Here is a 26,602-nt window from a genome sequence, read left to right on the forward strand (position 1 = left end):
CAACTCGAGCAAACGCTGGGGGCGCCTTTCCGACACGCCACTGACGGGCGGGGCACGGCGGGCAGGATGGGGTGATGCGGTCGCCTCCCCCAGGTACGGGAGCGGCCCGAGGGCCACGGAGTAGCGGCACCCGGGCTCCAGCTCAGCCAGCGGGGGCAGCCCTGCACGCGCCCCGCTCACGGGCGCTCACGGACGCTCTCTGAGGGCCCAGCACGTGGGGAGCCTGTCCCTGCTGCTCCCGGCACCACCGCAGCAGAGCGAGGGGCTCCTGGAGACCTTCAGGCCATCAGCCTCTCCCTTCTTCGGTGAACGGCTCCCCACCTCCTCCCCACAGACCTCCACGCGGGCTGCGGTCCTCGGGTCTCGACGGCCACACCTCAGTCTCCTTCCCTGGTTCCCTGTCATCTCCCCACCTCTGTGCCCTGGGACTCCATCCTCAGACCCCTCTGTCCACACCTGCTTCCCACACGACCGCCGCCGTCCTCCGAGACCCTCCAGGCCCCCTGCTCATGGCTCGGGATTTCCCCAGGCAGCCCCAGCTTCTCTCCCGCACCGCAGACTTGTTTACCCACTTCCTTCAGGATGTCCCCCCCCCCCCCGCCCCGGTCCCCACCCGGCCTCTCAAACGCAGCCTGTCCACGCGGAGCACCTGCTCTCCGGAGCACAGACAGGCTGAGCGACGCTCACGGATCTGCTCGGGGCGGCCAGGCTCCTGCTACGCTGTGTCCGCCCCCGCCGGGGTGAGGGTTTCTCTGCCGCGCCTGCTCCCGTGAGGGCGGGGAAGGTGCCAACAAGCGCCTGTCGCAGCCGGGAACCCGGGACACGTGCCTTCCCCGGGCGCAGGCTCACGGCACCTCGGAACCACCCGTCTGCCCGGCTCTTCTCCTCACCGCGGTCCCTGCGTGAGCGGGAGACGTTCTCACTCACGGAGAACACACCTGCCGGGCTCTCCCGCGCAGAGAGCTGCTCCTTGTTCACTGTTTCCCGCACAACCTCGGCCCCTGCTGACTTACACAGCGCCATGCAGAATAAGCCTCGGAGGAAAGGGGGCGTGAGGGAGACATCAGGAAAGGCTTCCTGGAGGAGGTGGCATCTGAGTGGGGACCTGAAAGCTGCCCCCCACTGCCGCACCTGGGGACCTGTGGTCCCAGAAGCTAGCTTCACTCCATAGAAGGAATGTGCCGGGGGATGTGCCCCTGCCCCCGAAGTAATGATATACACCATCTGTAAACGAGAATTCGTTCTGCGCCGGGAGCGAGCGGTTCCCCCAGCCTCCCAGGCACAGCCCGTGCACACAGCAGGGTCACCCCAAAAACTTATGGGCTCACTTGAGGTCTTCTCCAGAGTGTCAGCAGGTTACTAGGTTTTGGCAGTTGAAGCTAAACTCACCAAGAGACAGAATTTCCTCAATGAGTGGCACCTTGGAATTTATCCTAAGGACATAATTACGGAGATGCACAAGTCTTTGCTCCGAGGACACGCACCCTCTCCTTGCTGACGCAGCCGGACTGGCCACCCGGCTCCCTGGGGGCTCAGGTCGCACGAGCTGACTCTGGAAGGAGCAAGCAGGGCTGGGCGCCAGGAGAGAGACGAGGGTAGCAGGGGTCCCCCACTGGCCCCAGGGTCCGGCTCGGGCATGAGCCTGCGTGACAAGGGCCCTCCGGCCTCTCTGGGCACCATCAGTGACACGGTGGGGCCACCTTTTGTGGGCTGTGATGCAGTTTTAACCATTGCGTGCTTTATCCCCAGAAAACACACTCAGTGCTCCTTCATAGTTCTTTTCTCTAAAATTCTCCGTCTCTCTGCTCATCCTGACCTTGAAGATCCTGAATGTACACCCGCAGGTCTATGTGGCTTTGAGCGTGGTCTGGGCTGGGTCCCCCTGTGCCCCCGACCTCCTACACCCCAGCTCAGGCCTCGCTCCCACAGGTGACCGGCACGGGGCCTCGTGGAGCTCCACCTGCTTGGGCACGGCCCGGTGCCCTGGATCGCTCAGCCTCCACGCCAACATCCGGGGCCCCTTCACACAGCCTGTCTCTGTCCTATAGACTCCAGCTGCTTCAACAGCCCAGAACCCCCCTCTCTACCCGCTCATCCTGGTTAGGCCAACCCCCCCAACCCCGGGACAGGCCCCAGCGGAAAGCCGGACAGCCGGGGTGGAGCTCTCCCCATGTGTCTTCCGTCTAACAAGGGTGATGGTCCTGCCCTGCCTGCTGCCCAGCGCCCCCAAACAGTGGCTCCCACACTGAGGCCAGTCTGTAGCCGGTTCTGGTGGAAAGGTGTTCACCACGGTTCTGTCCAGGCCGGAAGCAGGGCTAAACCCCTTCTAAAAGCCACAGGGGCGCTCAGAAAGGCTGCCACTAGACTCCCAGAGCCTTGGAGGCACAGGCTTACCCCTGCCCATCTCTCTCCCCCATGTAGGATGCAAAGGGGGGCTCGCATTTCCCGAACAAAGAGAGGAATTCTGGGAAGACGGGGAAGGGGAGGCGGCAGCTGCCAGAGCCTGACTCCCTAGAATCACGGCGAGGATGCGACGGCAAATGGAGACCCAGGAAGGAGGGCAGGTTTCCTGTTGAAGGGGCAGCGATGGCTTTGGCTTTTGGGGAGCTAGGGGGCAGTCTAGGGGGCAGTCAGAGAATCTATGGGGACACTAGCAGAGGACAGAGGGACACCTGGGGCTTCTGCATCACAGAGCCCTGCAGCCAGGGGTGAAGGCCGGCCACTCACTAGGGGAGGCTATGGGGACAGCCTGTGTGGATGAACTGGGAGAGGGAGGGAGCCAGTGGGATGCCCAACAGGGGCAGGGCAGGGACAGGAACCAAGAGAGCAGGGAGCCAAGGAAAGGCGGGGGGCACAGACAGGGAGTGTGGAGGTCAATGAGCCACAGGGACCACGAACGGAGGAAAGGCTGCCATGGAGTCCAGTCCCTGCCACGGGGCTGCTGGGAAGGAAGTCATGTGGCTCTTGCCCCCGGGACCCCTAAATCCCTGCAGTCTGCTGTCCCTTAAGATTCTGCTCTCTGCTCCCCAGAAACCATACCGTGGACCAACCGGCCTTTAACATTACCCACACTCCGTTTTCCCAGCCATCTTGCTCAAAAGGAGGCGCAGGCCCAGCCCTTCATAAGAATTCTCAACCCGAGGGGGGAATCCAAAGGCCGGCATCCCGGGCCAACGACCCTCCCCGGGAAGAACACGTTTCTCGGCGTGTATTTCAAACGGGAGATGCTACAGCAACTCCAAGCAAGTGATTCTGCGCATCCCGCGTTTCCACGTCCCCAGGGCTCTCGGCAGCCTGGCTTCAGGAAGCAGTGCGGGGACCTGCCACCTGGGGGGAGCGAGGGCACTCGTCCCCAGCTCACAGCTGCGCTCCCGTGGAGGGGGATGGGACTCCGGGGGGTGTCCCTGGGCCACCGCCAGCTGGCCACGCAGCCCCAGCCAGCCGCGTCCTCTCTGGTCTGTCACCGGTGAGATGGGACAGTGGCCCACGTGCCATCACCTCGGTCATCGCCGAGGACCTGCTATGTGCTGGGCACGCTGCTGAGAATGGTACAGGAACAGGGCACATGAGGGGTCCGCGACCACACAAAGAAGGACACTGTGGTCAGCAGAAGGAAGGCCATCGGAGACGTCTACTTCCCGACCCCAGAACATGACCGTGGGACCACAGAGTAGCCAGAAGCAGCCCATGTCATCAATGGGGTCCTTATTGGGGAGAGACGGTGGTGGGGGAGTCAGTGTCACTGCAAAGTCCCCACCGGTTGCTGCTGGCTTTGAAGGTGGGACCACGAGCCCAGGGCTGCAGCGGCATGAGAAGGGAAAGGCAGGGAAGCGAGACCCCCAGAGCCTCAAAAGGCCCAGAACCAGCTGACGGCTTTAATTCTGCCCGGGGTGACCCTCAGGATTGTGAGCTGATAATTCGTCTTAGAGCCACCGAGCACGGCCATCTGTTAGAGCAGCAAGAGGCCTGACCAACTCCTGAAACTCAGGCCTGACCCGTACCCTCTCTGCCTTCCTGCAGCTCCCTTCTGGGCCCAGAGGGCCTCCGGTTCTCAAACTGTCCAAGGGAGGAGACCAGATCCTTCTGAGGGGAAAGGGGGGCTCTCAGAGAAGGGAGGGCTCCAAGGCCCTGCGCAGGGACAGCGGCGAGCCCAGGGCCCCTCCAGCCGCAGTGGACAAGCTCCCGCTGGGGGATGAGCAGGGGGACCAGGGGCAGGGGAAACACTCAGTCGCCTAGAAGTCTTCATCACCCTGGGAAGGACACTCAGATTCCTGAACCAAACAGCCTCCGGGACGCAGAGACCGCATGGGGTCGGACGGCCCACGTGAGGGAACAGAAAGGTCACGAGCCACTCGGGTCTCGCTGGAAGCAGAGATTGAAGACGGAGCTTGGGAACAAGACCAAGGAGCTCTGAGGACACCCAGGTATGCTCGCTCCCCTGTCTCCTGTCACCAGGCTTCACTCAGCACGCATGCAGAAGGTACTCAATAAACGTTCCTGAGGGACCGTGAGGTGTCTGGTTGACCCTGAGCCCGTCAGGACTCCCCTCATGAGCTCACAGGGCAGGGAACCCCTTCCTCTCCCCCGAATGCTGAGCCAGTGGCCTCACCAACCCCGCTCCTGCCCACTGCTCCTCTCTGGTTCAGCCTCCCCCCTGCTCTGGGGCTACGGGTTGGTGTCCCCCCAAAACTCATGGCCTGAAGCCCCACCCCGATGTGGGCCTGTTCCAGGAGACGGGGCCTTTGGAGGGGATTAGAGTTGAGGCCCCAAGGGCAGGGCCCTGGTCCAATTACACGGGGGTCCTGAGAAGAGAAGAGAAGCCGAAGTAGCCAGGCTTCCTCCCGGGGATGGAGGCATGAGCATCGGGGCATCTTAGGGCACGCAGACGGCCTGGACCCCAAGGCTTTAGGATGTAGAAATCCGCATGCTCTTGGCTTGTGCACATCCCGGGATTCCTCCCTCAATCCTGAAATCACCTCTTGGGGGCCCTTCCTCCCCCACCTGCAGGCTGGCGTTCATGACACAGCATGAGTTTGCTTGTGAATGACGGGGACCCTCACGTCCATGAAGTGGCCACCTTGTGTCCAGCAAGAACCACCCAGACCTAAGACTCCTCCACACAAGGCCCACCAGGTTGTCCCCAAGGTCCGCCCTAGAGCATCCTGCCTCCCGGCGACTGTCTGCAGCGCCACCTGGTGTCCGCGGGGGAAATGGCGGGGGCCAGCCCGGCTTCCCGCGGAGGCTGGGAGCAGGTGCTCCGGAGGGACAGGTGAGCCCTGCCTCAGGACAGGTGACTTCAGAGGACTCCTCACAAGGAGGCTTTCAATATGCTCCCTGCCGCATTTGAAATGGGGTTCTATGAACGCAGTACGTTTTAGCTTTCGCTTTTCACAAACGCAGGGGCAGGGTCGCGGAGCCTGCAGAGAGGGACACCTCTTCCCTCGGCTCAGGTAGTGCCAGAAGCGCTCAGCCACCCCCGCCCCCACACCCACGTCCACATCTGTCCAGCCCAGAGTTCCAGGGGCCCTCACCCAGACACGGCCTCTTTGGACTCCTTGCCCGATGTGGAAAGGCGGCTTTCTGCCGTCGGCAGTGAGCGGCTCAGACGGCCGAGTCAGCCCCGAGAGGCCCCGCCCCGAGCGAGGACGGACAGTGCTTCCTGAATAAACAATAAGGCGTTCTTAGAAGCTTTAAACAACTCTAGCTCTCACACTATCTCACACTATCTCACACTATCTTACACCCAGGATTAAGTGGGGACCCAGGGCCTCCGTCTCCCGCTCCCCACCTGGGCTCACGGACGCGCCGACTCCCAGGATTGTGCGGGTCAGGCTGTGGCAGGAGACGCTTACAGAGCGGCCAGTCCATGGCCTCCCTCCGTATTCTGATTTTCGGGCACGTTTTATGTTTGCGGTATACTCGTATGGACTCAGGTATACAAGCGACGCCCAGATATCCGGGGTGTACTTTTTCCTCTGCTACTGGGGTGCACCATCAGAAAACCATAGGAACGTCCCTCCAGGTCGGTGGCGCTAAATCCGGTCACACCCCAGCTGATAGTCACTTGAGTAAAGCCTCCCCCCACCCCACCTGCGGGACCCACCACAGGGGTCCGTCTTGGCTCCACGTATCACCTGGATTCACGAGAGCATCACGGACCCGAGGTCTCCCTCAACCGCGCGGCACACAGGGCAGCCCAGGAGTTCAACAGTGAGTCCCAGAAGCAGCTCGCGTGGCTCCCCAGAACCAGCCCCCCCCCCAGGGGACGTGGCTCAGGTGGGAGGATCCGCACGGCTGGGAGCCCCCAGAGAGCTGCTCAGGGGATCAAAGACCCTCACCTTAACACTTTGTTCCATGGACAAAGAGCTCCCTGTCCACACGAGCCGGGCCCCAGGCAGCCCAGGCCAGCTTCCTCCGTGCACCCACCGCTGCCCCCTTCCTGAGACTTCAGCCACCCTGCACACTCTCCTTCATTCTGCAGGGAAGGAAGCCTCCTCTGCCCTCCCCGTGATGCTTGCCCACGACCCACCCCGCTCCCAGCCCGTGTGCCCCCCGGGGCAGGCTGTCACGCGCTTATCACCTGCTCCGTGAAACACTGAGTCCTCAAGGTGGACGGGGGGTGGGGGGAACTTCCCGAAAGTGGAACGATAAAAGTAAGACGGGCTCATTCCGAAAGGCCCAGACAGGCGGCAACTTGAACAACCATCTTAAACGGCCACTGTCCCTTCTGTCCCGGCTGGTTGGAAGGTTTCCTCCTCTCCCTGCCCCTCCCATTCCCAGGATCGGAGGCTCCAAGGCGCGGTGGGAAATGGGTCCTTCCTTCTCTGCCTTGGGTGGGGGGTGTCAGCACAGCCCCCAGGGTGCTTTCCGATCGAGGATGAAGTGCCAAAGGCACCTTCCTGTCAACCTGGCCGTTATTTCCAGGACTTCCTTCTTGGGACGCAATCACAGCATTGCCTGAAATGGGGAACAGACAGGCCAGAAGTGGTGTCCCGCATCCAGAAGCAACGATCTAGATGTACCCAGAATTCTCTCCATCTCTTACACACACACACATACACACACACACACACACTCGCCCTCTCTGTGTGGCCCCTGGGCCTGTGGGGGTATACCCCGGCTGCTCCTGCCCTCACTCCCCAGCCCTCTCTAGGACCACCTGCAAGTCTGGCAGACCTCCTGGGGAGGCGCTGCGCTCACACCAGGCACTTCCCTCCTCTGCATGCCAGCCCTGCGTACAGGCAAACATCTGTCTCCTAAGCAGATCTGAAAAGAAACAAACAGGAGAAACTCCACTAGTTCTTGCTCCCCTTAACTCTGCAACGTGTACGCAGTGAACGTACCTCTGCCAGTCCCTGGTAAGCATCAAGGAGAAACCACCTGTGCTCTACACTCCCCAAGAGGACCTCGCCCTGTGCTTGATACAAAGTCAAGACAACAAGTAGAGTACACTAGATTTCACTGTTTTTCTCGTAAACAGAATTGGAAAGAAACTACCATGTAGGAGCGAACGCCCACATCGTTTTGAAAAGCACCTTTGCCCCCACTCCGTCCTCTAGAACCTGAGCTGGACGCTACGGGAGGCGCACAGTGGGCGTGTTGCCTGCAGGGGCCGGGGGCTCCGGCCAGAAGACCCCCATGGAGGCCCCGGCCTGGGTTTTCTGTTTCCAACTTTCATCAGCTGTTCTGACTGAAACAGAACTGGCGGGTCCCGATCACACTGGGTAAGAAAAGGTCTGCTTTCTCATTTATCTTTCTTCCTTATAGTGAAGAATACAGTTGTGTGTGCAACTTTATTGTACGTCATTAACAAAAACAACCGTTTTCAATTCTTTCTGTCCCCTCCCCATATACCTCGGATGCACTTTACGCTCAAGCAGGAACTTTCTGTTCAATGCCTGTGTCCACAGCAGACATGGGGTAAAACTTGTTTAATGGGTCCCTGACGGATGCCCCCTCGGAGCATTTCCCTGCTGCCATTACCACACACGAACATCCAGAGGTGTCGGTGCTTCTCCACCAAAGGAGCTGCTCCCCTCCGGGCACACGGGGCAGTGTCGGCAGGCATTTCTGGATGTCAGGACGGGGGGCGGGCGGCTCCCGGCATGGAGCGTGTGAAGGCCAGGGATCCTGCTCCAGTGCACAGGGTCCCCCCCCCCAACCAGGGAAGCCCTGGCCCCCAATGTGACAAGCACCAAGGTGGAGAAACCCTCATGCCTATAAACCATGGTGCGTGAGTGCTAGGATAACCGGGGGAGAAATTCCTGGAAACAAAGTCGCCGGAAGAGAGAGCACAAGCACAGATAATCCCAACAGCAGTGACCCCGAAGTGCCTGCGGATGCGGGCTCCCCTCTCTGGGCCTCCGCACAGTCTGGGGCTGCGCTGGGGTCTGTGGCACTCAGGCGACATGCACTCCTCCCTTGGCCTCCCTGGGCTTCTCTTTCAACCTTGACTGTCCCCACAGACTAGCGTTTGGGGTCATCACGCCTCACAGATCACGGCCACCAGCCACCGCTGAGCACAGCCGGGGAACGGTCCCCCCCGGGCCAGTCTTCCTGTCCTCCTGGGCGATCTGATAAGCGCTCACCGCTGACAGTCAGCAGCAAGACTCTCCCTTAGCAGGACACGACCAGACGTGTGTGGGGGGTCTGCAGACTGGGCGACACAGGATAGCCCTACAAGTACCACGGGGGCACGGGGCAAGGGGGACAAGTTACTCCCTGTGCTGGGTGTGTCCGGAGCTGAAGCCGGTGGGCTGCGCGTCCCTCCATCGCCTCCTCAGAGGCCCTGTCCGCTGCCACCGTGCTTAGGGCAGGCCTGGATCCTCGGAGACAACTGCTAGGTCTCAGGGACATAAGGGCACCGGGATGCCTACTGTCATAAGGTGCATGGACTTCAGGATCTGGGGGCTCTTGTGTTCAAGCGAAGGGAGCAATGAGGACACAGACGATGGAGGCCACTACAGGAGCCGCGCAGGTGGCCCCAGGTGATGGCTCATCAGTCCCCTGGAAACCTGGTCAGGGAGGCCCAGCTGTCACCAGGAGTTACAGATGGCGAAGCTACGACCTGGTAGTCCTCCCTCCCGGTCAGGGACAGGTGGTTCCCAGCAGGTGCCACCAGAGGTCTCCTTGGGGTGTCCCTTCCCAGTGCCAGGGGTCCCCCAGCCCGTCTGCCAAACAGGGAACCGAGCAATTGTCGATTCTCCGTGTCCTCGCTCCGTTCTTCTAAAGCCGCGTCCAAGGGCGCAGTGCACGGATTAGACTCCCCAGTGGAGGACAGGCCTGTCGGCCGCAGGGACACGGACACTCTGGTTCAACTAGGGAATCAGCAGAGGGAACAAGGAACAAACCAGCTACATGGTATCGACAAAATTGGAGGCGAAACTCATTCAGACCCCGGGCATGGGGGCACCCAGTCCCCCACCCCACCCCGTTCCTCCCCAGTCATCTGACAGCGATGATGATGGTTACGAGGGCAACAGCGTTCACGGCACAGAGTCAGGGCTCCGGCGGTGAGCCGTCCCCTGTAGCCATCAGAATAAGCCTCTCATCGCTCCTGTTCTACAGACGGTGTGTCTGAGGCACAGAGAGGTTCAGGGGGGCTGCCGCGGTCACAGAGCCAGAAGGGACACATCCTAACAGGTAAAGAGACTGCGGTCCCTGCGATGTCTCTCAGAGCACGCGGTAAACCGGGGAGAAGGCGTATCTGACAGCATGGCCGGCCCTCAACCAGGACATTCCCGATGTCCCAGACAGAACGTCTGGGCCGGTGCCGGGAGGAGCTTAGGTCACGAGGACGCAGCCCCCGTGATGGGACGCGAGCCCTTCTTAAACAGACTCAAGGCCGCTTGTTCCTCCCTGTCCCTCCACTACATGGGAGCACAGCAAGAAAATGGTCACCTGCTGACTAGGGAGCGGCCGTCACTAGTCCCTCCATCTGCAGGCACCCGACCTTGGCCTTGCCAGCCTCCAAAACTGGGAAAAATATGTCTGTTGTTTAAGCCACGGAGTCTATGGTATCTTGTCACAGCAGCCTGGACAGACAAAGACACCCCACAGGGGGACGTGGGGACACCTGCTCTATCCCCACGTGCACGTCCTGGCTCTTCAGGGTCACTGTGTGGACATCAGGGGCGGGAACTGCCCGCACGCAGGGACAGCAGACACCTGGGCAGAGAGCACCCACAGGCAGGGACAAATGGCTTAGGTTGCTGAGGACGCTCTGGGACAGGTGGTCTCCCACACCAGTCCCTCCTTCTCCTACAGTCCCACTTGCTGTGAAGCCCTTCTGTCGCTTGTTGTCCCCCTCCCGCCATGCAGCAATCTCCAAGCCCCTGCTGTGTGGCGTCCATTGGGCCGGGGCAGTAACAGTGGACAAAGTAGACAGAAGTGGTCCCTGAGTTCAGGACAGGTGAAAAGAGGAAAAACAATCTTCTTGACAGATTTTAAGCTTGCATCTTGGACTGGCGACAGAACAGAAACTGTTCCTTGCAAATTTCACCTCTGGGGGAGCAAAACTTGTTTTCTAGGTCAGCGTGTAAGGAACCTGGAAGTCACTACCCTGTTCTAGCACCAAGCAAAAAGCTGAACAGACTCAAAATTGCCATCTCTTCTTAGAGCAGAGACTCGTGGGCAGAGACCTCCATGGGAACCAGCGCAGGGGCAGGGAGACCTGAACGGTGACTGAGGACTTGCTGGAGGCTCAGGGGACCATCTGAGAGTTAGAAACTGCAGCCGCGCTCACAGGGGCCCCACAGCACTGCGAGTCTTACCACCAGGAGCCCGACCAGGCTCCCACAGTGAACAATCAGAAAAAGAATCCGCTTCTGCTTCCTTCCAGCAGGAAGGAGGGGAGGAAGGGATCTGAAACACCCCAGAACATTCTATTCTCCTTACCAAGGTCTCCCTCTGGGGAAACCAGCTCACCAGAGCCTCACCCACTGGGATATCACCAGAGCTAAGTGCCCTGGCAGAAGGGAGACCCCCGACTCCAGCCCACGAGAGCAATCGGGTCGCACCTGAGGTGGAAAATAAAGCCAAGAACTTGTGAGGTTCACGGTCCAGAGGCTCGGTTCATGGACACAGGGAGACCTGCTCAGGATCTACAGAACATGCCCCCTCCCCGCACCTCCCCTCCGCTTACCAAAGCCCTGTTTACAGCAGCTCCTTTCCCCCGGGGCATCAAGTCCAGCTATCAGGAAAGCATTACGAGGCATCCCAAAAGACAAAGTCACAATCTGGAGAAACAGAACAGCGAAACTGCACATGGCAGGGACGTTGGAACCATCAGGAATTTAAAACAGCCCTGATCAACCCGCTAAGGGCGGGCATGGATAAAGTCAACAGCACATGAGACAGGGCGAGCAACGTGAGGTGAGCAGAGAGAGAGGAATTCCATGAAAAAACAGCAAAGAATTCTAGAGAGAGGAAAAAAAAACCCCACTGTAACAGAAATGAAGGATGCCTTTGATGGGCTTATTAGTAGAATGGACACAGTTAAGGAAAGACTCTCCAAGCTTGGGGACATCTCAACAGAAACTTTAAAAATCAAAAAGCAGAGAAAATAAAACCTGAAACAAAACAACAGACTATCCAAGGACTGACCGACAATTACTAAAGATGCAGCACTCACACAATGGGCATACCAGCAGGTGAAGAAAGCGGAAATAACAGAAGAAATCTTTGAAATAATAATGCCTGAGAATTTCTTCAAATTAACGTCAGACACGAAACCGCAGATCCAGGAATCCCAGAGAACATCGAGCAGGGCACATGCCAAAAAGAAAAACAAAACAAAACTATGCTTTGGCATAACATCTTCAAACCACAGAAAATCAAAAATAAAGAACATTCTGTTAGAAGCCAGAAGAGAAAAACATCTACAGAATGATGAAAAGATTTCAATCCAGCTTCTCCTCAGAAACCAACAAGCAAGGAGAGAGTGAAATGAAATACTTAAAGTGTTTAGATAAAAAAAAAAAAAAACCACCAGCCTAGAATTTTATAGAAAGTGAGAAATCATCCTTCCAAAGTGAAGGAGAAGCACACTTACTAAGACAAACAAAAATCAAGGGGATTTGTTACCAAGAGACCTGTCTTGCCTGAGATCTTAAGTTTTTTAGGGAAGGAAAACATGCAGACCAGAAACTTGGCTCTGCATAAAGAAAGGGAGACCATCAAGAGGAAACAGGTAAAGATGACGGAAAAACTTTTATTTTTTCTTATTTTTGATTTATCTAACAGATAAATTTATTCAAAGTAACTACAACAATGTATTTGATTACATACATTTATCTATATATCATACATACTATATTTTCATGCTTATGTATATACCTCATGTGTATATACATGCTTTTATGTAGGTGAAAGGAAGAACGGGAATGATACAAAGGCCAAAGGAAGGAATCAGGATGATCTCATTACTATAAAATACTCATGCTACCTATGAAGTGGTCTAGTGTTCTTTAAAAGTGGACTTGGGTTGTATGTATATTATATAAGATCTATAAACTCAAGGATAGCCATGAAGAAAAAGTATAACTTTTATGTAAAAAAAGAAAAAAAGAAAGAGAGAAAATAAGATTATATAAAATTCTAAATTAAAACCACAAAAAGTAGGGATTTCTGGGAAGATGACAGAGCAGGAGGACCCTATGCTCACCTCATTCATAGAGACAACCAGGTAACATTCACGTCAGTGTAAAGAACCCAGAAAATCAACGGCCGGCAGAACAAACTCTTCCACTAAATGTGGCAGAAGCCCAGAGTAGGGAGAGAAAGAGACAATCATACCAGGGAACCTGCACAGGGAAGGTGCTTTCCCCATAACATCTGGCTTTGAAAACCAGAGGGTTGAATTTCTTGAGTTCTTACAACTAGTGGGTCTTAAAACCTGGAATTTTAAAAATCACCAGGCAAGAGAAAACCGAGTCCCAGCCCTTACAGGGAAAGTACAATGGTCCATTGAAATACAGCATGGAAGCAGCAGCTTGAAAGCTCCTGGTGCCTACCAGAGGAAGTGTTGTTTACTCATCTCTGAGCATGTTCTAGAGGGATGGAGAGGGCAGAGAGACTCCTTCAAGAGTAAAGGAGCTAGCACGAGCCATCTTTCTCCCCCGCCCCCCAACACAAACACACTGCCAGCTTCAGGAACCAGCACAACACTGATACTCACTTCCTAACTTGCTTCCCCATGCCCTGTCCCAGCCATGCTTCAGTGGAGTCAGCCCCTCCAGCCAAGCCTGCCTCAGCCCCAGTGCTGCCAGTCCCGCCCTGCAGAAGATCAACACAAGCCTTGCTAACACTGCCTCTCACCCTGTTTGCTGTGTGGATCCACACCTGCCAACATGCTCTTGGCCAGAGCCCATCCAAAATGGCGCCACAAGCCTGACAGTGCGCAAACAGCCCTGACAGGGGCCAGCACCGCTCCAAACAGTGTCCTACTCCATGGAGAGGGAAAGATAACCACGCACACCGGTCACACTGCAGACCCCTGAGAGTGGGCTGGGGGCAGGCAGCTGATCTGACTACAGGCCCCGCCCACCAACAAAAGCATCTCAGGGGGCAACACAGGGACAGTGCCCTATAGTTTGGTGCTACTGCCTCTCTGGCAAATGCCCGGTTTGACTCAACTCAGTTCCAAGGAGAGCCCAGACCAGCCCACGAATAGCACAGGTAACAGACACTCCCCACAAGCCAAGAGAGCCACTGCAGATGACTGGACTGAAAGGAAAAGTGGCTCAGCCATAAGAGTAGGGGGCATATAGCACACACAGGAGATACCCCTAACATATCAGGTTCTGGAGAACAGGGGACACTGCTCTGCAGGATACACTGCAGGACCTCTTGTTCATAAGGCCACTATGTTCAAGAGCAGTAGACGAAGCTGACTTCTATAACACAGAGAAATAGACTTGGGCAAAATGAGGACACAGAGGAATATGTCCCAAATGAAAGAACAAGACAAAACCACAACAAGAGACCTAAGTGAAATGGATATAAATAATATCCCTGGATAGAGAATTTAAACTAATGATCATAAAGGCACTCCCTGAACTTGAGAAAAGAGTGGAGGATATCGGTGGACCCTTAACAAAGAGATTTAAAAAATAACCAATCAGAGATGAATACAATAAATGAAATAAAAAATACACCAGATGGAACAAACAGCAGGTCAAGAGAAGCAGAAGAACAAATCAGTAGCCTGGAAGACAGAATAGTAGAAAGTAATCAAGCTGAGCAGATGAGAGAAAAACAAAAAAATTTGCAAAATGAGAATAGACTCAGGGAACTCAGTGACACTATCAAGCATAGTAACATTCATATTATAGGCATCCCTGCAGAAGAGAGAGAAAAGTGGGCAGGAAATATATTTGAAGAAATAATAGTTGAAAACATCCATAATCTGAGGAAGGAAATAGACATACAGGTCCAGGAGGCACAGATAACCCCCCAAAAAATCAACCCAAGGAGGACCACACCAAGACACACAGTTAAATGACAAAAAAATAGTGAAAGAGAATTTTTAAATAATAAGAGAAAAGAAGACAGTTACATACAGGGGGAACCACATAAGGATAACAGCTGATTTTATAGTAGAAACTTTGCAGGCCAGAAGACAGTGGCATGCTATATTCAAAATGCTAAAAGGAAAAAATCTGCAGCTAAGAATAGCCAGCAAGGCTATCATTCAGAACAAGAGGGAGAGATAGAGTTTACCAGACAAACAAAGGTTAAAGGACTTTGTCACTGTTAAACCAGTCCTGCAGGAAATGTTAAAGGGGACTCTTGGAGTGAAAAGGAAAGACTATAAGTAAAGTAGGAGCACTTTACTTTTTACTGCAGAAAAGCAGTAAAAATGAGTCAAGGGACTTACAAAAGGGTGTAAAGTTTGACACCATATACTTAAGACATGGCAGGGAAAGGAGTAAAGAATGGATTCAAAGTTAAGTGGTTATCAACTTAATAATATACTCTACTATATGCAGAAGATGTTATATACAAGCTTAATGGTCACCATAAATCAAAACCAAGTAATAGATCCGCAAACAATGAGGAGAAACAAATTCAAGTGTATCACTAAAGAAAGCCAAATAATCATGAGAAAAGACAGAAAGGAGAACAAGAAAACAAAGGAAGAGAAAAGAACTATAAAAACACCCATAAAACAAGTAGCAAAATGGAAATAAATATACTATCAATAATTACACTGAATCTAAGTGGACAAAATGCTCTAATCAAAAGACATAGGGTGACAGAATGGATTAAAAAAAACAAAAACAAAAACAAGACCCATCTTTTTGCTGCCTACAAGAGACTCATTTCAGACCTAAAGACTCCTGCAGACTGAAAGTGAAGGAATGGAGGAACATGTATCATACAAATGGATGTGATAAAAAAAGCTGGGGTAGCGATACTTCTATCAGACAAACAGATTTTAAAACAAAGACCGTAATAAGAGATGAAGAAAAACACTATATAATCATAAAGGGGACAATCCAGCAAGAAAATATGACAATTGTAAATATTCATGCACCCAACATGGGAGCACCCCAATACATAAAACAAACATAAAGGAACTATTTGATAATACAATAATAATAGGGGACTTTAACACCACACTTATATCAATGGACAGATCATCTGAATGGAAAAAATCAACAAGGAAATGACTTCGAATGACACACTGTACCAAGGTGAATTTAACAGATATATTCAAAACATTCCATGCTAAAACAGTGAAAGACATGCTCTTTTTAAGTGCATATGGGACCTTTTCCAGAATAGATCACATATTAGGGCCACAAAACCAACCTCAATAAATTCAAAAAGATCAAAGTCATACCATGCATCTTTTCTGACCACGATGCTACAAAAATAGAAGCCAACCAGAAGAGAAAATCTGGAAAAAGCTCAAACATATGGAGGTTAAATAACATGCCACTAAACAATAACCAGATCAACTAGGAAATAAAGGAAATTAAAAAGGACATAGAAATAAATAAAAATGAAAACAAAACTATCCAAAATCTTTGGGATGCGGCAAAGTTCTAAGAGGGAAGTTTATAACAATACAGGTGTACCTCAAAAAGAAAAATCTCAAACAACCTAAACTTACATATAAATGAGCTATAAGAAGAAGAACAAAACTCAAAACTGGTAGAAGGAAAGAAATAATAAAGATTAGAGCAGAAATAAATGATATGGAAACTAAAAACAAAAATTAGAAAAAAACAATGGAATGGATCAATGAAACTAGGAGCTGGTTCTTTGAAAGATCAACAAAATTGGTAAACCTCTAACCAGACTCATTAAAAGAAAAAAAAAGGACTCAAAATCAGAAATGACAGAGGAGAAATAACTGAATAACAGAAACACAAAGGACTATAAAAGGATATTACAAAAAATTATATGCTAACAAACTGGATAGCCTAGAGGAAATGGATAAATTCCTAGAAACATATAACCTTCCAAAACTGAATCAGGAAGAAAAAGAAAATCTGAACAGATTACTAGCAAGGACATTGAATCAGTAACCAAAACACTCCTGACAAACAAAAGCTCAGAACCAGATGGTTTCATAGGTGAATTCTACCATACGTTTGAAGAAGAGTACTCTTTCTCCTCAAACTACTCCAGAAAATAGAAGTGGAGGAAAGCTTACAAATTCTTTCTAGGAGACCATCATTATCCTGACACCAAAACAGATAAAGACACATAGGCCTATATCGCTGATGAACACAGATGCTAAAATCCTCAACAAAATATTAGCTAACCAAATCCAACAATACATTAAAAAAAATCAATCACCATTTAAAAAGTACAACATCCATTCATGGTTAAAAAAACACAAACACAAACAAAAACAAAAACAAAAAAACCCCACAACGCTCAGTAGGGACACCTGTGTGGATTAGTTGGCTAAGCATCTTGACTTTGGCTCAGGTCATAATCTAAAGGTCATGAGAGGGAACCCCACAATGGGCTCTACACTCAGCACAGACTCTGCTTGACCCTCTCTCTCTGCTCCTCCTCCTTGTCACAAGCTCTCTGTCAAATAAATAAATAAATCTTAAAAAAACACACCTCTACAAAGTTTAGAGGGAACATACCTCAACACAGACCTTATATGAAACAAAGACTTTATATGAAAACCCACAGATGAACATCATACTCAATGAGGAGAAAATGAGAGTTTTTCCCCTAAGGTCAGAAGGAAAACAGGGGATATCCACTCTCACCACTTTATTCAACATAGTACTGGAAGTCCTAGCCACAGCAATCAGACAACAAAGAAATAAAAGTCATCCAAATTGATAAGGAGGAAGTAAAACTTTCCCTATTTGCAGATGACATTATACTATATAGGTGAAACCATAGAGACGCCATAAAAAAAAAACCTACTAAAACTAATTAATGAATTCATTATGGTCACAGAATATAAAAACCAATGCACAGAAATCTGCTGCAATTCGATACCCTAATAATGATGTAGTGGAAAGAGAAATTAAGAAAACAACACCATTTACAATTTCACCAAAGATAATAAAAAGCCTAGGAATAAAATTAACCAAGGAGGTAGAAACCCTGTACTCCAAAAACTAAAAACTAGCCACAGCAACTTCTTACTAGACATGTCTCCAAAGGCAAGGGAATCAAAAGCAAAAATGAACTTCTGGGACTTCATCAAGATGAAAAATTTCTGCACAGCAAAGGTAACAGTCAACAAAACTAAGAGGTAACCAACAGAATGGGAGAAGATACTCACAAATGACATTACAGATAAAGGGGTGGTATCCAAGTTCTAATAGGAACTTCTCAAGCTCAATACCCAAACAACAAATAATCCGGTCAAAAAATGGGCATAAAATATGGATACTTCTCCAAAGAAGACATACAAATGGCCAACAGTCACATGAAAAAATGTTCAATCACTAGCCATCAGGGTAATATAAATCAAAACCACAATGAGATATAACCTTACACCAGTCAGAATGGCCAAAATTAACAAGATAGGAAACAACAAATGTTGGCCAGGATGTGGAGAAAGGGGAACCCTCCTATACTGTTAAATGGAGTGCAAGCTGGTGCAGCCACTCTGGAAAACAGTATGGAGGTTCCTCAAGATGTTAAAAATAGAACTACCCTAAGACCCAGTAATTGCACTACTGAGTATTCAATCCAAAGATACAGATGTAGTGAAAAGAAGGGGCACATGAACCCAAATGTTCATAGCAGCAAGGTCTATAATAGCCAAACTGTGGAAGGAGCCGAGACACCCTTCAACAGATGAATGGATAAAGAAGATGTGGTCCATAATTACAATGGAATATTACTCAGTCATCAGAAAGGACGAATACCTACCATTTGCATCAACATGGATGGAACTAGAGGAGATTACGCTGAGTGAAGTAGTCAAGCAGAGAAAGACAATTATCATATGGTTTCACTCAGACGTGGAACATGAGGAACAGGGCGGAGGACCACAGGGGAAGGGGAAAAAAAACTGAATAGGAAGAATCAGAGAGGGAGACAAACCATGAGAGACTCTGAACTCCAGGAAACAAACAGAGGATTACAGAAGGGGTATGGGATGGGGTAGTGGGTGATGGGTACTAAGGAGGGCACGTGTTGTGTTGAGTACTGGGTGTTATATGCAACTAATGAGTCGTTGAACACTGTATCAAAAACTAATGATGTACTACTATATGTTGGCTAATTGAACATAATAAGAAAAAAATTGAAGATGACACAAATGAAAAGACATTTCGTGCTCATGGATTGGAAGAAGAAACAATGTTAAAATGTCCATACTACCCAAAGCAGCCTACAGACTTAATGCAATCCCTGTCAAAATACTAACAGCATTTTTCACAAATCTAGAACCTTCCTAAAATTTGTACGAAACCGCAAAAGACCCTGAGGAGACAAAGCAATCTTGGAAAAGAAACAGGAAGCTGAAGGCATGACAATTCCAGATTTCAAGATCTATTACAAAGAGGTAGTATCCAAAACAGTACGGTACTGGCACAGAAAGAGACACATTAATCAATGAAACAGAAAAGAAAACCCAGAAATAAACATGCAATTATATGGTTAATCTTAACAAAGGAGGCAAGAATGTGCAATGGGAAAAAGAGTGTCTTCAACATAAGGTGTTGAGAAAGCTGGAGAGCTCCATGCAAAAGAATGAAACTGGACCACTTTCTCACACTACAACAACACACTGGAAATGGATTAGGGACCTAACTGTAAGACCTGAAAGCATAAAAATCCGAGAAGAGAACACAGGCAGTAATTTCTCTGACATTGGCCGTACCCACATTTTTCTAGATAGGTCTCCTAAGGCAAGCGAAACAGTAGCAAAATAAACTATTGGGACTGCATCAAAATAAAAAGCTTCTGCACAGCAAAGGAAAACACAATAAAGCAAAAGATAACTTGCTGAATGGGAGAAGGTATTTGCCAATGACATATCTCATAAAAGGTTAGTGTCTAAAATATAAACTTACACAATCCAACACCAAAAAGTCAATCCAATTAAAAAATAGGTAGATGCATGCACATTTTTCCAAAAAAGACTAAGAAATGGCCAATAGATAACATGAAAAGATGTTCAACACCACTCATCATCAGGGAATGCAAGTCAAAACCATGTGAAGATAACACTTCACATCTGTCAGGATGGTTAAAATAACAAATAAAAAATCAATTGGTGAGGATGTGGAGAAAAAGGAACTCTCACACACTGCTTGAGAATGCAAACTGGCGCAGCCACTGTGGAAGACACTATGGAAGGTCCTCCAAAAACGAAAAATAGATCTACCATATGATCCAGTAATTGCACTACTCTTTACCCAAAGAACACAAAAAATACTATTTTTGAGAGGGTACGTGCATCCTTATGTTTACTGCAACATTATTTATAATAACCAAATCACAGAAGCAGTCCAAAGTGTCCATCAACAGATGCATAAAGAAGTTATATGTATGCAATGAATGTTACTCAGTCATCAAAAAGAACGAAATCTTAACCCTCTGCAACAAAATGGATGGAGCTAGGGGATATAATGCTAAGTGCAATGAGTCAAACAGAGACAGACAAATCCTGTATGACTTCACTCATGTGTGGAATTTAAGAAACAAAATAAATGAACAAAGGAAAAAAAGGAGACAGAAAAATAGACTCTTAACTATAAAGATTGAGTCATGGCTACCAGTGGGGGGTGGATGGGGATTGGGTGAAACAGGTGATGGGGATTAAGGAGGGCACCTCTGATGAGCACCGGTGACGTATGGGAGTATTGAATCATTATACTGTCCACCTGCAACTGATATAATACTGTATACTAACTATAGTGGAATTAAAATTAAGAAAATAAAAGCACAAATGGTAGAAGAGAAGAACAAAGAACAAGGGCAATAAACAGAAAACAATAATAAATGTGGTAGATATTCATCCAACTATATTACCAATCCCTTTTAATGTCAATGGCCTAAATATGCCAATTAAAAGGCAGAGGTTGTCAGAGTAGATAAAAAAATAAGACAACTCGGGCGCCTGGGTGGTTCAGTGGGTTAAGCCGCTGCCTTCGGCTCAGGTCATGATCTCAGGGTCCTGGGATCGAGTCCCGCATCAGGCTCTCTGCTCAGCAGGGAGCCTGCTTCCCTTCCTCTCTCTCTGCCTGCCTCTCTGCCTACTTGTGATCTCTCTCTGTCAAATAAATGAGTAAAATCTTTAAAAAAAAAAAAAAAGAAACTACTTCAGATATAAAGACACAGAGAGATTCAGAGTGGATGGACATAGACAAATATACCCTGAAAACACAAATCTAAATAAAACAGGAGTACCTACTTTAACTTTAGAAGAGCATATTTCAAAGCAAGGAAGGTTGTTGGGCATTCCATAGGATGAAGAATGCGTAACAGGTCCTAACAAGTTTGCATCTAACAACAGCATGTCAAACTGTGTGACAAAAACAGAACTGCAAAGAGAAGTAGATGAGCACATTATTGTAATTAAGACTCCAACACTCCTCTGTCAGAAGCGGGCAGACCCAGGAATGGAAAATCAGCGAGGACTTGGTTGAACCCCACACCCGTGCCAACCAACTGGGTGTAAATGACACCCACAGATTAGTTCATCCAGCAAGAGCAGAACACACATTGTTCTCAAGGTCACACGGAATATTCACCAAGATATACCAAATTCCGGGCCATAAAACACACCCTTACAAATTTAAAAGACTAGAAACTAAACACTGTCTGCTCCCAGATCACAATGCAATTAAACCAGCAATCAGTAACAGAATGGCACCTGGAAAATCCCAATACACATGAAGGGTAAACAACACATATCTAAACAACACATGAATCAAAGAAGAAATCTCAACAGAGATTTTTAAATATTTTGAATTAAATGAAAATGAAAATGCAACTTACCAAAATTTGTGAGATGCAGTAAAAGCAGAGCTTGGAGGAAAATTTATAGCACTGAATGCATGGATTAGAAGAGAAAAAAGATCTAAAATCAGTAATCTAAATTTCCACCTTAGGAAACTAGGAAAAGAAGAACAAATTAAATCCAGAGCAAGAAGAAGGAAAGAAGTAAGAATCAGAGCAGGAATTGGTGATATCTGAAACAGCAAATCAAAGGAGAAAAAAAAAATCAATGAAACCAAAAGATGGCTCTTTGAAAAGATCAATAAAATTATTAACCTCCAGCCAGGATAATTAAGGAAAAAAGATAGAGACCACAAATTACTAATATCAGAAATGAAAGAAGGGACATCACTACAGATCCCATGGACATTAATTAAAAGAATAAAGAAATACTATGAACAGCTCCATTCCCACAGAATTCATAACCTAGAAGAAATGGACCAATTCCTTGAAAGACACAATCTGTCCAAAATCACAAGAATAAACAGATTTTCTAAACAGGCTTATATCTAAGATTTTGAATCAGTAATTAATAACCTTCCAAACAGAAAAGCACTAGGCTAAGATGATCTCACTGGTGAATTCTACTGAAATTTTAAGAAAATTATACCAATTCTCTGCAATCTCTTGGGAAGGACGGAAGCTGAGGATAGGAGGCTAACTCCTTCTGAGACCAGCATTTCCCTAATACCAAAACCAGACAAAGACAATACAGAAAAAAAAAAACAAAACTCTAGACGAATATCTCTCATGAACACAGATGCAAAAATCTTCAGTAACATATTAAGAACAATTATTTAAATGGTTAAATAAGTTTTAGGGTGACCCCTGACTGGGTGGCGCAGTCAGTTAAGCGTCTGACTCTTGATCTCAGCTCAGGCCCTGATCTCAGGACCATGAGTTCAAGCCCAGCAGTGGGCTCTACACTGGGTGTAGAGCCTACTTAAAAAAGTTTAAAAATGCTAAGTTGTTAAATTTTAAATGTTTATATTAAAGTGAAACATTAAAATTCTAAATTAAATAAATTTTAATTAGCAAATTAGCTAGATATGGACATCTTTTTTATTCAAAAAAAAAAGAAGAAGAAGAATCTTTTTTTTTTTTTTTTTTGAAGAAGAAGAAGAAGAATCTTGAGGTACCTGTGTTGCTCAGTTGTTAAGCATCTGTGTTCAGCTCAGGTCATTATCTCAGTGTCCCGGGATCGAGCCCCATATCGGGCTCCCTGCTCCACGGGAAGCCTCTTTCTCCCTCTCCCACTCCCCCTGTTTGTGTTCCTTTCTCGCTGTCTCTATCAAATAAACAAATAATCTATTAAAAAACCAATTAATTTAAAAAAAGAATCGACACAGGCCATATAACCGTCACAAAATAGGTCATGCACCTAAATGTAAAAATCGAAGTGATAAAACTCTTAGAGGATAACATGAGAAAAACCTAAGTGAGCTTGAGTATGGTGAATCCCTTTCAGATACACTGCCCAAAGCACAGACCAGGATAAAAATAATCAACAATGTTGACTCCATTAGAAACTTCTGCTCTTTGACAGACAGCATCAAGAGAGTAAGACAAGACACAGAGCAGGAGGAAATATTTGTACAAGTTACATCTGATAGAGGAAGGCCATCCAAAATATAAACAACTCTTAACACTCAACCCTAAGAAAACAGAGAATCTGATTAAAAAACGGGTCCAAAACCTTGACACCTCACCAGTGAAGATCGGCAGGCAGCAAGTGAGCGTGCGGAGAGTTGCTCCACATCACAGGTCATTGCGGGGACGCAAATTAAAACAATGACATCGCACCACACACCTCTGAGAAGGGCCAGAATCCAGAGCATTGACCATACCAGATGCTGGCGAGGACGTGGGGCAGCGGGAGCTCACTCATGCTGCTGGGAATCAAAATGGCACAGACACTTGGGAAGACAGTTTGAAGGTTTCTTACAAACTAAGCATAGTCCTACCACACCAATCTAGCAATCTCAATCCTTGTATTTACCCAAAGGAGGTGAAAATCATGCCCACAAGAGAAATTTCACAGGAGTTTTTGTAGCAGCTTTACTCATAGTCACCAAAACCTGGAAGGAACCAAGATGTCCTTCAGAAGGGGATGGATAAACAGCCATCCGTCCAGACAGTGGGACAACGGAGTATTATTCAGCACTGAAAGGAAATGAACTCTCCAGCCATGAAGATGCGGAGGAAACTTGACTGCATATTACTAAGTGAAAGAAGCCAGTCTGGAAAGGAAAGTCACTATACAATTCCAAATCTATGTGACATTCTTGAGAAGTAAAACTGCAGACAATAAAAAAGATGAGAGGTTGCGGGGGTGGGGGGGATGAACGGGGGGGCCATGGAGGCGTTCTGGAGCAGGGAAAATTCTCTGAATGACATCATTCAAGTCCTGGTACATGTGCCTAAACCCACAGAAGGCCCAACATCAAGAGAGAACCCTTTGGGGGGACGAGGGGTCCGTAGGTTCATCATTTATCACAAATGCACCACTGCGGTGAGCGACACTCGTAACTGGGGGGCCACGCAGGGCACAGGGCTGGGGAGGCCCATGGAAGTCTCTGTAACTTTCTCTTGATTTTCCTGTGAACCTACAACCACTTTTTAAAAATTAAATCCTAAAAATCCGCCTTTGATGAACCCGAGAACATTCTCGGTGTCCTGTTTTTACCCAGCACTGACGGCACACCCCATGAAGGTTCCTGCGCCCTCCGCAGGCCGGCCTGTCACGTATCTCGCTGTGTTGACCAAGACACTTCATGGTCACGGAAATCCAACTGTCAGACTCCGAGTACGACAGGCGCACTGTTTCACTACAAAGAGTCAAGTGGGACAGTCTTCGGCTGATTCATGAGGTAACCTGCCTGGGGTGAGGCCACCACCAGCTCTAAGAAACGGAATTCTCTCGCTGATGTGTAGGATGTCACCTCGCTAGAGAACCTTGGGTGACACGTCCTTGGAATGTTCATGTGGGACATGACAATGCCCGGGACACTTCTTGAACCCGAGAGAAGCAAATAGCTGACCCTTGTCACTACTGTCCTACCAGGCAAAGCAGACTACTTTCAGGGACCCTGCCTGCTGTGAGTAACTGTCCTTCTAAAAGTAACACTTCTAGACTTTTCTAGAACCAAAACAGAATTTTTTTCCTTCAAGTACTTTATCGGAGAAGTTCTTGGAAAGAATCAGACGCACAGGGGAATGTATAAAAGCAAGGAACCCACTTTCCACACTGGATTTCCACTTTGGGAGCCCCGCATCAGGCACCCGGCAGGAACACCCGGAGGCTCGACTGGCAGAAGACTAGACTCTCCAGACACCCCCGAAGCGTGTCAGGCAAGCGCAGCCCACAACAGGCCGCGCGGGGAACTGTCCAGGACCCTGGCGCGCACGGAGGAGGGGCCAGACGCGCAGACGCTTGTCTCCGGGTTTGCAGGAACAGTGAAGGGCAGCACGTTCCTGGGCAGCGTGGGGGGAGCCTGCGCACGTTAGCAACAGTGTTTCCAGAAGGAGTTCTACCCTCGCTGTGTCCATCAGACCGCGGCGGCTCAGCCAGGAGCATGTTCTGCCATCAGGAGTGACTGGGAGAGAAGGCGGATGGTGACCCCAAGACATGTGTATCCTGTCTCTGTGAATGCGACCTTATTTGGGGAAAGAGGCGATTTGTTTTTCTAGATGTGATTAAGGATGTCAAAATGAGGAGATTCACCCATGATTACGCAGATGAGCCCTACATGGAGTGACTAGTGGCCCCATCATAAAAGGAGAGGGCGTGTCTATGGCCGCACCACCTTGAACATGCTCTGTCTCGTGCGATCTCGGCAGCCAAGCAGGATCGGGCCTGGTTCGTACTTGGATGGGAGAAAGAGAGAGGATCCAGGGAGAAGAGGAGAAAGGGATGTGACCGCGGACACTGGGGGGAGCCGCTGCCGAGCCCAGGAGATCCTGGAGCCGCCAGCAGCTGAGGGGCAGACAGAATCCAGCCCCGGAGCTGGAGGGAGCATGGCCCAGAGGGGTGGAGGTCAGACGTTCTGCTGAACACCCTCCGAGGCACAGGACACGTCCCCAGCGTCCCTGATGCTGAGCCTGGGGGACACCTGCACCAGACTGGCTTCCCCACTTTCACCAGCCGTTCTCAGAGATCTCCCGCAGGACCCCCTCCCTCAGAGGCTGACAGGTGTTCGAGGAAGAGAGTTCTGGGGAGCGGGGGAAAGTCCACAGGCTCAGGCTCCTGTGATGCATCCGGAGGCCCTTGGCCAGGGGCTGGCTCCATGTTTCTGGCTCAGCGATCAAAGCCAGCCTCTTCCCAGTGCCCAGAACCCTGGAGCTCCTCACACGCGCTGGCACCCCCTCCCGGAAATGCCTCGCTGGCCAGGGTGGGAAAGGCTCAGAGGTATGCGGAGGGACAGGATGGCTGACAGCCAGGGCTGCCCTCTGACACCTCACGTAACCAGGTCATGGTGCCTGATGCCCGCATCCCTCCACGACCAGCCAGGACTAAGGTCAACATCAGCCCCTTCCCCATCTGCCACCAGACACCCAAGGAAAAAGCAAGTTGCTGGGCTGGGTCCCTGGTGCCTCTACCCAGAGCTCTGCCCACGGTGGTGACAGTCAGCATGAGACCGAGCCTCGGGCAAGGAGCGGGCGCCGTCCCCTCCCCGTGCTCCCTTGGCCTGGCCGGCACCTCCTCTCCCTTCACCACCGTGGGGAGGGGGGCTGCGATGCTGTATCTCCCTGAGCCCATGTCCTCAAGGCAGGACGGAGCACGCCGTCTGACCTCCGGAGCACACTGGGGGGACAGAGCTGGAGCTGAGCCTCTGCTGGCCTCCGGAATGTGTGTTCCCACAGCAATAGGCGCCGGCCGGAGGGCACGACTTCGGGGATGGCCGCTGGACTCTGGCCCCCTCTCCCTCCTCCTTCCACTGCAGCTCGCTCTCCTGGCCCAATTTTTGCAGCTCGCTCTCCTGGCACAACTTTTGCTCTATTTCCCAAACTCTGAACCTCGGAGCGGCAGCTGTACTTCTGTGCGCGGGATCTCCCTGAGCAGCCCGCTCTCGAACTTACTACCGAGCCTCTTCTAGGTGTTGTCAAAGACACTCAAAAATGACGATGCAGTTACCAAAGTAAAACGGGTCCACTCAGC

At 49.8% G+C, this 26,602-nt stretch overlaps 1 protein-coding gene across 1 annotated transcript in view; it reads right to left on the reverse strand.

Annotated features, from left to right (window-relative positions):
- Window positions 1–26,602, reverse strand: part of PHACTR3 (phosphatase and actin regulator 3) — a 199,606-nt gene that overhangs the window by 36,016 nt on the left and 136,988 nt on the right. The window lies entirely within an intron of this gene.

Source organism: Neovison vison, chromosome 8, assembly GCF_020171115.1.
Source record: "Neovison vison isolate M4711 chromosome 8, ASM_NN_V1, whole genome shotgun sequence".
NCBI classification, from domain to species: Eukaryota; Metazoa; Chordata; class Mammalia; order Carnivora; family Mustelidae; genus Neogale; species Neogale vison.